The 11,673-nt window shown below is 41.4% G+C and overlaps 1 protein-coding gene across 1 annotated transcript in view; it reads left to right on the forward strand.

Annotated features, from left to right (window-relative positions):
• The first annotated feature begins 6,240 nt into the window (after positions 1–6,240).
• The window catches only part of LOC104914894 (interleukin-6 receptor subunit beta-like), an 18,902-nt gene continuing 13,469 nt past the window's right edge, over positions 6,241–11,673 (forward strand). The window contains exon 1 of the mRNA XM_019610394.2: positions 6,241–8,006. The gene's annotated coding sequence lies outside the window, so the exon portion shown is untranslated. The remainder of the gene's footprint in view (positions 8,007–11,673) is intronic.

Genomic DNA, 11,673 nt, shown 5'->3' on the forward strand with positions numbered 1-11,673 from the left:
AAGGCCAGGTTGGATGGGGCCCTGGGCAGCCTGAGCTAGTGAATGCAGCTTGCCCACAGCATGTGGGATGTGGAACTAGATGATCTCTAAAGTCCTTTCCAAACCAACCCATACTATGATTCAATGATAATACTAATGAACCTGCTGTTTTTCTGAAGACTGTTGCAAACACGTTAAAGTGGTGCTCTGCAACAAACAACCAAAGCCATTGTAAGGGAGAACAAATGCAGCCTTGCTTTCTGTTTTGATAAAGGAATTTGAGAATAGGTTTCAAGATTGAAAAAAAATTACCAGTTTTTTGTATACTTGAGACTCCAATTTCAGTCAATATAAATTCATTATGTGCAAATTTTCAAATGGAATGTATAGAGTTGTGATCAGATATTCAGCTCAAAAATTGTCTCTCAACTGGACTTTTATATGACCCCTGTTACCAGAAAAAAAATCCCTCACTTCACAATTGAGCCTTATTCATGCCATCACTTTTTTTTGGCAGTATGTACATTTGTGAGCATCTCTTTTTAAGGATGAAGCACAGGAGGAGTAAAATTTCATAAAAAAATTTCTGACCAGCACCTTGAGAGGTCCCTAAGAATTGCAGCCCCTGCCAGTAAGCTAGCCTACAAAAACAATGTCAAATATACCACTAGTTTTATTGTTCTATTCTTTTTAAGTTAAATTTTAATAAAAATACTTTAAAAATGAAATTTTGTTACTTATGTGCATTTACTGCATTACATATTTTGTATGTTACCCATATATTCTATATTGTTGGTGTGGTACTGTGCTTCCTACACTTTGATTTGGAGAAGTGCTGACAGCCATGTCACCTTCAAAAGGTGCCCACTCTAGAAATAACACAAATCTTTTCGAAGCTGTGCATGGCATGTAGGAAGAGGGGAATATCTGTATAACAAGTCATTCTTAGTATGAGACTTTTCCACTTTTTTTGGTCTTTTTTGAAATGTTTGTTTTTAAGAAACTTGATGTTGGTGATTGTTATTTCTAGATGGGCTCTTTTTGTAAGAGGTAATTTTTGTATCTTTGTAATAAGAAATCATTGCTCATTGTGTTCTCCTTATGGGAAATTAGAGGAAATGGCATTGTGGAGTCCTTTCATTAAAGTCACATGAGGTTCTCAATAATTCCTTCAGCCTGCTTGTACAAATGTGTATAATTATATTTCCCTACCTTTGTAATCGTAGTAAAAGGTTTGGGAAGCCTGAGTTACCAGAGGATGAAAGCATCTTAAATGTTACTGTAGTAAGCCTCTGACGGCAAGGCTCCCTTCTTTGCCAGCATTTTAACTGATTGCAATTATAGCTGATGTTATGGTGTTGCAATACTGTAAGGGAAGATGTGACGGGAAGGAAGTATTGCGAAGTTCCGTATTCGATTCTGAAATGGATAACGGCTTTGTGGCCTCTTTAGGAAAACACCTGATTCTTTTCTTGAGGAAAAAGAATATTCCTGAGAACAGATTAACATCCTGCAAATAATTAAAGTAATCTAGATTTAAAAATCCTTCTGTGTATGTTAAACATGGACAGTTGCTCGCTGCATAACATGGCAAATAGCGTATTTCTTACCCATCCTATTAGTTTTGGGCAGTTTGCATGTCTTCTGCTAAATATATATCAAACTAAAATGATACAGTTGTGCTTTTTTTGTGGCATATTATAAAATTGTGGTAGTCTTGGTCAAGTGATGCAGTGAAACTAAGGCCACAGGCATAAATCAGGAGTTGAAAAACATTGTTTAGAAAGTGCTGCTGTTATGAAAAGCATTTTTTGTTATTTTAAAATGAAATCCAAGAACGTTACTAATTTGTTTATATACAATACAGGATCTGACTGTTCGCAGTGAATTTTTGCTCCCCCCAACAAATTAAATCAGCAGGGAATAGATGGACACTCACTGCAGAACTACACACAAATAAATGAAAATAAATCAGTGAAAGACAGCAGCAATCCTTCCTCTTTACACTCAGAGGAATGAGGCACCAGGGCATCAGCCAACAAGCATATCAATCTAACACATGATACAGCACAGAGTTAGCTTGTACAGAGTCTAGTACTGGTGACTGCTGGTGAGCAGTGAGTCAGAATTGTCAGTGGGACAAAGCTGAGACTGTGGGCAGTGCCATCTTCTGTGGGCCTGTACTTCTTTAGAGCTGTAGCTTTTACAAAATGATAATACTACATCTTCATATGCAGAATAAAGTTTTATCCTGCTACAGACAACAACAGTATTATTCTTAAAATGATCCTTTCCATCATGCATTGTTGCTATACAGTCTTGTGTATTTCGTGATCTCATTATGAAGTACTGTAAATGCAAGCTCAGTTTTCTCTGTAAATTTTACCATCATGCTACCATCTCCTGTTACACTGATCCACCAAATCTGAAATTATATCCATTTGAATGTTACCGTGCAATTAAGCTGTATGTTCTCAAGCACTTAAACTGTCTAACTGCGAGTAAAAGCTACTGATTTTATTTTGTTGTCAATACCAGGAAAGTCTCTTTTTCAAATGCGTGCTGCTGTCCTTTTAGTAGTGAGAAGCATGAAATAGGCTATAATTAGGAACTACACTTCTGGTGAAAAAATATTAAAACAGTAAAGTACAAACTGCTTTTATGCTAATTATTTTCCAGCTACAGAATCTGTCCACAAGGATTGTGGCTTTACTGCTACAACAGTAAAATCAAGTCTTGGTTAATTGAGTCTTCTTATACAGGCCATATTAGAATGCTATAATTCAAGTTGGCTTAATAATGTAAACAAAGATTCCTTTACAAACTGATGATACCATGTTTTTCTGCTTCTTCCTGCAATTACATTATGATCACAAATTCATGGGAAGATGAAATTATGGCTTTGGTATTTGAATTAGTTAATACCCTACCCCAAGTGTGGGGAAAGAATGACTTTCAAGAGAATGGTTCATCAGGTTTGTACTGATGCCTCCATAGCAACACAGAGGAAAAACAAAAACGTATTGCTGTGAGGGCTGGGAGCCTGGATAGCTGTAGGCAGAATGGAAATAGATGGAAGTGTGGTTCCGTTGATTTTTTAAGTTTTGCATCCCAACTGTATGGGGCAAAAGGTGATGTACATGCAACTTAATGAGGCAAAGGTTTTAAGTGCTTCTAAAAACCACAATTCCAAATCGCCTGATGATTTCTTACATATTGGGGTGATTTTTAGAAAAAGTTACGTAACTTTCACTGTCCCCCTCTCACACACACTTTTCCTAATACATCAGTGCATCTTCAACCATTTCAGAGTTAAAACCAACCAAATGAAAACTCTGTTTCATGTCAGGGTTGCTTTTATCAAGATCGCACATTTAAATTCTGCAAGGTCAAATTACAGTGAAAATGCACCTCATTTTCCCAGATAATTGCACGGTTCTCTGTTCTGTGCCAAATGTTAATTTATACAGATCCACAGTATGTGTGGAGTGATTAATATCTTTATAGCATGTGGCGATAATACAGAAGATAAATACTTCTCGAAGTATCAAACTGAGCTCCTGTGAAGTAAAAAATTAATGGGTGATCAGGATCAGATTTTAGCAGTAGTTCTTCAGTGTCCTGTCTCATTCTACCTATACAGGCAGCACACATTCCTTCCTCTAAGGAGTAGCTCCTGAGATCTGTCCTTCAGTCTCTTAAGCAGCCATCCATTAACTGCCAGAACACAGGAGCAGAAGAGAATACAATCAAAACACTGAGTCTTCCTTTCAAGGGTATTTTCTTCCCTGAAGTTCCAGGAATAGCAGCTTCACTCTTCTCCCATCCTCACAGCAGAAGAGTTTGTCCTTTAAAACACTAGCACAAAAAGGATAAAAGCACCCCTAAGTGTCAATGTGACAACACATCTTTTGGCATGATTACTGTTATACTCTAAAGGTTTCCAGACTTCTATGGCAAATCATTTTTGGTAAATCACATCTAACTTTTTTTTTTCTGTAAGATGCATTTTCCCTCTCCTATTAAAATCATTACAGATGGTGGTAACTGGAACAGTTATTGCTGCTTTCATTAAGTGTCCTCTGCATCCTGGAATGTCCTAAGTGCTACAGCCTCCATGAAAACATTTTAAACAAGGGAAGCTTTAATTAGAGCATGTACCTAGTCTTCAGGCAGTCAGAAGGATGGCTGGAGATTTTAAAAAGTTTAGCAAGTGAATAACTACTTCTGTTAGGTCTGGTATAATTTTTCATCGCTTTAAAATATTGTTTTAAAAGATCTTTCAGTAAGGTAAAAAACCAATGTACGGTACTAATATGTTGATACAGGCAAATAATAGGTCAAGTCCAGGATTCCTGTGCAAACAATGTAAAAAAGAATTATAGAATTACTGAATGGTTTGAGTTGGAAGGGACTTCAAAGATCATCTAGTTCCAGCCTCCCCGTGTTGGTAGGCTTGCCAACAACTAGATCAGGCTGCTGACAGCCCCATCCAACCTGGCTGTGAATACCTAGGGATGGGCATCCGCAACCTCTCTGAGCAGATTGTTCAAGCACCTCACAACTCTCTCTGTGAAAAACTTCTTCCTGACATCTAATCTAACTCTCCCCTCCTTCAGTTTAAAACCATTTTCCCTTGTCCTATCACTATCTACCTGTATAAAAAGTTTATAATCATCCTTTAAATATTTGAAGGCTATAATGAAGTCTCCTCAGATCCCTCTCCAGGCTGAACAAGTCCAGCTCCCTCATCCTGCCTTCACAGGAGAGGTCTCCAGGGTTCTGATCACTCTCATGGCCCTGCTCTGGGCCCTTTTCAAAAGCTCCATGTCCTTGAGTTGGGGTCCCCGGTTCAGGATGCAGTACTGCAGATGGGACCCCATGAGAGCAGAGCAGAGAGTGACAATCACCTCCTTCTCACAGCTGTCCATCCCTCTTTTGATGCACTGGCCTTCTGGACGTCAAGTGCATAGTGCTGACTCATGTTACGTTTTTCATCTACCTGGACCCCTAAGTCCTTCTAGGCAGGGCTACTCTTATCCCAGTCTGGGGGATATCTGGGATTGCACTGACCCAAACGCAACACCTTCCACTGGACCTTGTTAAACCTCATTAGGTTGATATGGTCCCACCTTTTGTCAAGGTCCCTTTGGATGGCATCCTTTCCTCTGCCTTATCAACTCACCACTTAGGTTGGTGTTGTGTGGAAACTTGCTGTAGGTATGCTCCATCCCATCATTTATGTAATTGATAAAGATGCTCAAGAGTACCAGTCCTACGATGGACACCCAGAGGACAGCATTCGTGATCAGCTTCCATCTCAACAGTCATTTACCACAACCCTTTGGCTGTGGCCATCCAACCAGTTCCTTATGCATCAAATAGTCCTCTCTTCGAAACATATCGCTCCAATTTAGACATAAGGATGTACTGTGGGAACACGTCAAAGGTCTTGCAGAATCAAGGAGAGTTTAGGTTTTAGTCTGAATCTTTTTGCTTCCTCATAGTTCTGTTTTATATCTAGTAGCAAAATAGAGGGAAAATTTCAAAATATTGTGGTATCAACTTATTAAAATTCCTGTTAATAGCAAGGGAAACATCAGTGCAGTGCAGTTTTACCAGATGAGAAACAGATGGCAACATTGTTTCAAAACTAATAGGGGAATCAGTAGGCTACCCTCTGAGGTGGTGGCTATGGGGAGTTAGCTGAAGAAGTGAATGCTCAGGGCTGCTCTGAAAGTTGGAGTGGATGCTGCGGTGCAGAGTGTAAATGGCTGGTCTGTGGGAAAAAGACAAGCAAACAGGAGCTAGACGACAAACAGCAGCAGGAACGAGTAAATGAAGTGGGTAGGAGACTGATGGCACACCAGTATACCAACAGCATGGCCTGAAGTGAAGTGTTGGGTTTTTGCTTGGAGCTTTTTACTCAGTCAACCAGCCTGCTCATTTTCCAAATAGGATTGGGAGAAAGTGGTGGCATTGTGTATTTGCAGAGGAAAAAAAATGGCAATTGCAGGTTAAATTGCTGACAGGTAGCAGATTCATAGAATCACAGAATCATTAAGTTTAGAGAGACTAATAAGATCATCTATCTAGTCCAATCATCAGTCCATGTGTATAACCACTAAAGACCATGTCACTCCATGTGACAGCTACCCTTCACTTGAAAACCTCTAGGAAAAACCTCCAAGGCCAGTCAGGGCAGCCTGTTTCAATACCTCATCACTGAGATATATTTTCTAATATCCAACCTGAATCTCCCCTGAAGCAATATAAGATCATTACCTCTCTTCATATTTTTGTTACCTGCAAAAAGAGGCTGCCCCCACCTCACCACAACCTCCTTTCAGGTAGTTGTAGAGAGCGGTATGGTCTTCCCTGAGCCTCCTCTTCTCCAGACTGAACAATTCCGGTTCCTTCAGCCACTCCTTGTATGATGTGTGCTCCAGACCCTCCATGAGCTTTGTTGCCCGTCTTTGACATGCTCCAAATTGTGCAGATATGCAGAGTGTTGGAAACTGATATGAACAGGTCTACAGCTTGCTTGCTACAGATGTGTGGGCTGGTTGTGACTTCTTTAAACACCCGAACTAAACAAAACAGAGCATTTATTTACTCCTCCAATAAATAAATAGGTATGATCCCTCCTTAGCAGGCTGATCCCACTTCTGCACATAAACTATTGGATTGGGAAAAGCAGGGAGGGTGAGCATCCTGACTGGGGACAGGTCCCGAAGATGGGGGAGATGTAGTGGAGGCATGCAGGGGAAACAGTGATGACAGTGAGCAGCCATGGACAGAGAGGCAGCACATCTCCCAGATAGCATCCATCTCTGAATCCAACTCAGTTTGTGACAGGCAGTGGTGGTGGGCCTGAGCGAGGGCCAAGTGAATCTGTTACGGGTTCTAGTTCTGACCTCACTGGGTTCGAAACAGCCTCCTGCATCTGCATGGGCACAGCTTCTCTGCTCTGACTTCCCAGGGATACTAATCTGGCATTAACACATCAAACTAGCAGGGATCTCTTCTGGCCAGGGACAAGACTGCTGGATGGCATCGGCACTGATTACAAAAGTGCATTATCTGTTCTCAGGGACTGTCTTCTTAGAAAGGATTGTGGATGCTTATCAGGAGTCGTATTTCTGGGGACTATGTCATTCCATTTGCACAGCATCTCGCATAATTGCAATCTTCTTTCCAACTCTTGTTCCTTTTATTCCGTTTTATGTGGCTGATGGCCGTCATTAGTTGGCACGCATCTGCAAGCTTTAAAAGGGATCGTATTTATTCCAAACGGCACCGATGACCTAAATAATGCATGAGACGCGTCCCTGAGCGTTCATCAGCGACGGCCATAACCCAGCCCTCTTGTTTCACTGTACATGTTGATGCAACTTAAAGACGATGTGTATCAACATGCATTACAGCGCTGATGTACTTAAGCGCTTTGGAAGCAGCGTCAGATGGGTGCCAGCACGCCCACCAACGACAGCTGTGGAAACCACGGCCCGGTGGGACACTGTTAGGTCGGTACCTGCCCCAGCCTGGCCCGGCAGGTGGTGAGGGCGGGCGGGAGGCGGCGCCGGGCCCGGTGGGCTCCGCCAGGCGGGACCTCGCTCTTCTGTCGCTGCGGCGAGGGGAGCAGCTCGCCGCGGCGGGCCGCCTTCTCTCAGAGTTACAGGAAAAAGCGTAGCCGTGCCGCACCCGCTGACTTCCTATTGTGTGAGATCCCTTCGCCGCCTGTAGCAGAGCCGGCTCCGCCGCGGTAGGTCCCGGCGCTTTCGGCGGGAGGAGCCGTCCCGGCGCTGCGGCGATGGCGGTTGTTTCTCTGACGCCCCTGGACGTGAGAGCTGAGAGTTGTGGCTGAGCTGCCGGCTTGCTTGCTCTGGGGAAGAACGCGTTACGCTCGGCAGTGGCTTTACCCGGGGTGTTTCGGGCTGGTGGATACACGGCCCCGCGCACGCTGTGTGCGCGCACGCTTTGTGCCCCGAGAGCCGTCGTCGTTTCCTGTTACGGATCTGTCACAGGTATTGCCTGCACGTAGACCGGGACACTGCGCGTCTGTGGCGTCTGTGTGCCAGCTGTTGAAAATAAACGCATAAAAAAGCCTGAGCACAACTTCTGAGCTCTGCTTCTGAGAGACTTCGTTACTTGGTTCTCTAGGCAGGACCACGGAGCAGTCGGCTGGGGTTAAGTCTGAATGTTAGTTAGTGTTAACTTGGTGCATTGTTGTAGCAGTGTGAATCCGATGAATGATTTTTTGCATTCTTGGGATGTGTAGCATCTTCGAGTAAAAAACTGTTGTACTGGCAGACCTCCAAATCGTGTTGTTTGTAGTAGTTGGTTTCGTTCTGTAATTCTGTCAGCCAGCACTTTGAGTGAAATACGAAAATATGGTTAGGGTGAGTTTACTGCATTGGTAATAAACAGAAGAAAAATGGGTTATATGGATGTGCTGTGTTAGCAAGGTGGTCAGCATTTGGTTGTGTCATCCAGACTGGTTCTGTGATAAATAACATTTGGAATCAAAGACAAAGAGTATACTCAGCAGAACAGAGAGCTGCCTCCTCTGCTGGGGACAGGGATGGTGTGCTCAGACATTCAGTAGTAGGAAGGGTGCTAAGAGCCTGGTGGGGCTCTTGTGTTCCTTAATGTGGTGAGTGAGGAGATCTGGTGTCCCACAGAGGAAGATGAAGGATCTGGTGAAGATGAGCTGTGCAGAGGTTTCCCTGTTTCGGTCATACATGTGCTACGTTCGTGCGACAGTCTGCATGAATGCCTTCTTCCTCCGTGTCCAGCTCCAACTGTTTGAAGAGTTTGTCCACTGGGTAGGAAGGCTGTGAAATACTTGGACTGTAATTTTTACCGTCATGTGAAATTGATATGAGTACATTTAGGTATCCGGATATGGAAAAGCAGAGGGATGTTTGGAAGTGGAAATGCAGGGTAAGCTTCTTAACCACTCTACAAAAGATACAGGATGAAATGGCGCGTATTATCTATATTCCAAATTAATTATGAAAGACAGGATAGAGTATTGCAGTGAGTTGTACAAATGCAAAACTCATTATCAGCTGTGTCTGTAAGATGAGTTTATAACATTTTCTGGAATAATGATTGAATCTCTTTTTTAGAATAGCTGTGGTATGAGGGTTGGTAAACTGCACAGTCATGGTCATCTTTTCTTAATGGTACGTTTTATTCTCATCTTGTTCTCTTTTCCTCTTCTATCTGTGGGAGCACAGGTTTACCTGCATGGTCCTCCCTGTTCCTGTAACACAGTTGCTACCCTGTGGTGGGTAGCAACTGCAAGGTTGTGCACAGTGGACAAATGCTTTGAAGTAGTACAGGAAATCTTCCCTCTAACGTATGGACTAATGTGTATTTCTCATGAATTTCAAGTTAAAACAGTTCCCAGATTTGGGAGGTAAGAAAAGGATTTGGATCTGGCTTGTGAAAAAACCTCTCTCTTGATGAGAGTTCTACCTTTATCTAAAGGGTAGTGCGTGGATCCTTCTGCAGGAGCCATCCACATTTCTCATCTAGTTGCTTATACTGGCAGAGATATCTTGTTCTATCCTGCTGTCTACCTTCCTTTGTGTGACTGTGTCCAAGGAAATGGTACAAAGGTGACTACCTTACCTAGTAATGGCCTATGGACTGGAGATGTGTGACAAAATAATCTCTCAGTGTATACGCTAACATTTGTGGTTCCTCAAACACTAAACTAAGAAGAAAACTCCCGGGATCAGGCCTGTACACAAGGTCTATTTAAAACCTTACTCAAAAGTTTCTTCTTTTTTTTCATCGATAAAAACAAGAATGACCTGTAGTGACAATATCAGTAGTTCTCTCTGGTAATTGCCAACAGTCAGTTAAGGTAGTATTGTTGTCCTGGCCTTTCTTTCAGAGATATTTCTCAAATTCTATCTGATTGTGTAGTTAAAATGAAAAAAAAAAAAAAAAAAAGTGACCTTAATATCATATACAGCATTTTATATCAAAATGTGTTAATATGCTGCTAAATGATGTTCTAGACCTAAGAAAAGGGTTTCTCAAAACAAGTTTTTCATTTGTAACTCTAATGTATGCTAAACAAAGTAATATTATCGGCGGTTATTAACTGAACTGACCTTGCATGGCCACCACGTCATTCAGGATTTTTGAACAAAAGTATCTTATCATGTTGTTCCTATTTTTTTACTTAACTAATTCTACTTAGAGAATGACAGAAGAAAATGTCTTTCCTGCTTTTTCAGATTCCAGTCAGTTTACAGCTTGTAAATTAAAATGTCATTGAACTTTCGGGATGCAGCATTTTTTATTTTTATTTTTTGCTATGATATCTAAAGAACAAGTTGCTGTGGCTTCAAGGAGCTCTGCTCCGCATTGCTCCTTTGGATTTTTCCATAAACTTCCTGTTTCCTCAATAAATCTGTATTGTTTGAATAACACTAAGAATCTATTCCAGTGATTTTAATAGATAATGGTAGCAAATCGGCATCATTTCAAATTTAAATAGGTTTATTTTTCAAGAGAAAATGTGCTTAGCTTCTTTGGCTTGAATTTCTGTTTAACTGAAATAGTAAAATATTAATTTTTATTCTTCCCAGACTGAGGCTCAGCTAGCTACTTTTGGCTTGATGAGAGACTACAGGCTATGAAACCAGTGTGCTCAGGATCATTTGCTGTGGCGTCTGCTGCTTTTCCCTTGAATGGTCTTGTCAAAGTACAGCTTACGGATGTCAGAAAGGGCATAAACTCTCCCTCACTTCTGCTGATTCCTCCAGTTTGTTTGTTCTGCTCTGACCTGTGTAGATGATCTCTGTTCTTCCTCCTCTGATACCCACTGATACTCATCCTTGGATTTGGTCCTGGGAGCTGATGCTTCTGCAGCCTGTTTTCTAGGAAGGAGACTGGAGTTCATAATTGGAACTTCAGGCATTCTGTGCCTGAAATGTCCTCTTTCTCCCCTGTGTTTTGTAAATACTAACAGATTTGAATAGTGGAGTTTGGGACACTTATGTTTATAGCTCTTCCAAACGAGTCTGTTTCCACATTAATTCACCGGGATAGCGCAGGCCTGGGTTCCTGGCAGTCAGCATTGACTGATCAGGTATAGAACGGAGGCTGTCTCTGTGTATGGTGGCTGGAGATGCTACAATTGCTACTAAAGTCTGAATAAAAGACACCAACAGCTGTTCAGTTTTTCTGTATTAGGGTTGCTGTAAGCGTTGTATCTGTAGTTAGTAAGAAGGAGTACCTTGCTAGATTTGAACTGTTAGAAATTCTTGAAGAGCTCATGTTTTATGTAGGCTAAAGACATACTGCCAGTTCAATTTATAAATGTACTGTGATTTTTATTAATGGCATAATAGCTACATTGTGTGCAGAAATATGTGTTTGTGTTGTTAAAAATAATCTTAGAATTAGATTTGAATGGAAAAAGCTTTCCTATCCTGAAAGAAGGGAAATATTATTGGAGAAGTAGCACTACATAGAAAACATGGGGAAAAGTTGCTGTGGGTCATTTTTTCTTTGGCTTTGTCATACATTTACACTATAATTATTCCAAATACCTTAAATTTCAAAATTAAAAATGGAAACCCTGAGGCTTTGTTGATGTGACAGGTTTATCAAGCATTCAAGCATATTACTTTTTTTTTTTTTTGAATGTGACCTTCATTGAGCTTC

The sequence above is a fragment of the Meleagris gallopavo genome, chromosome Z, assembly GCF_000146605.3.
Source record: "Meleagris gallopavo isolate NT-WF06-2002-E0010 breed Aviagen turkey brand Nicholas breeding stock chromosome Z, Turkey_5.1, whole genome shotgun sequence".
Classification (NCBI taxonomy): domain Eukaryota; kingdom Metazoa; phylum Chordata; class Aves; order Galliformes; family Phasianidae; genus Meleagris; species Meleagris gallopavo.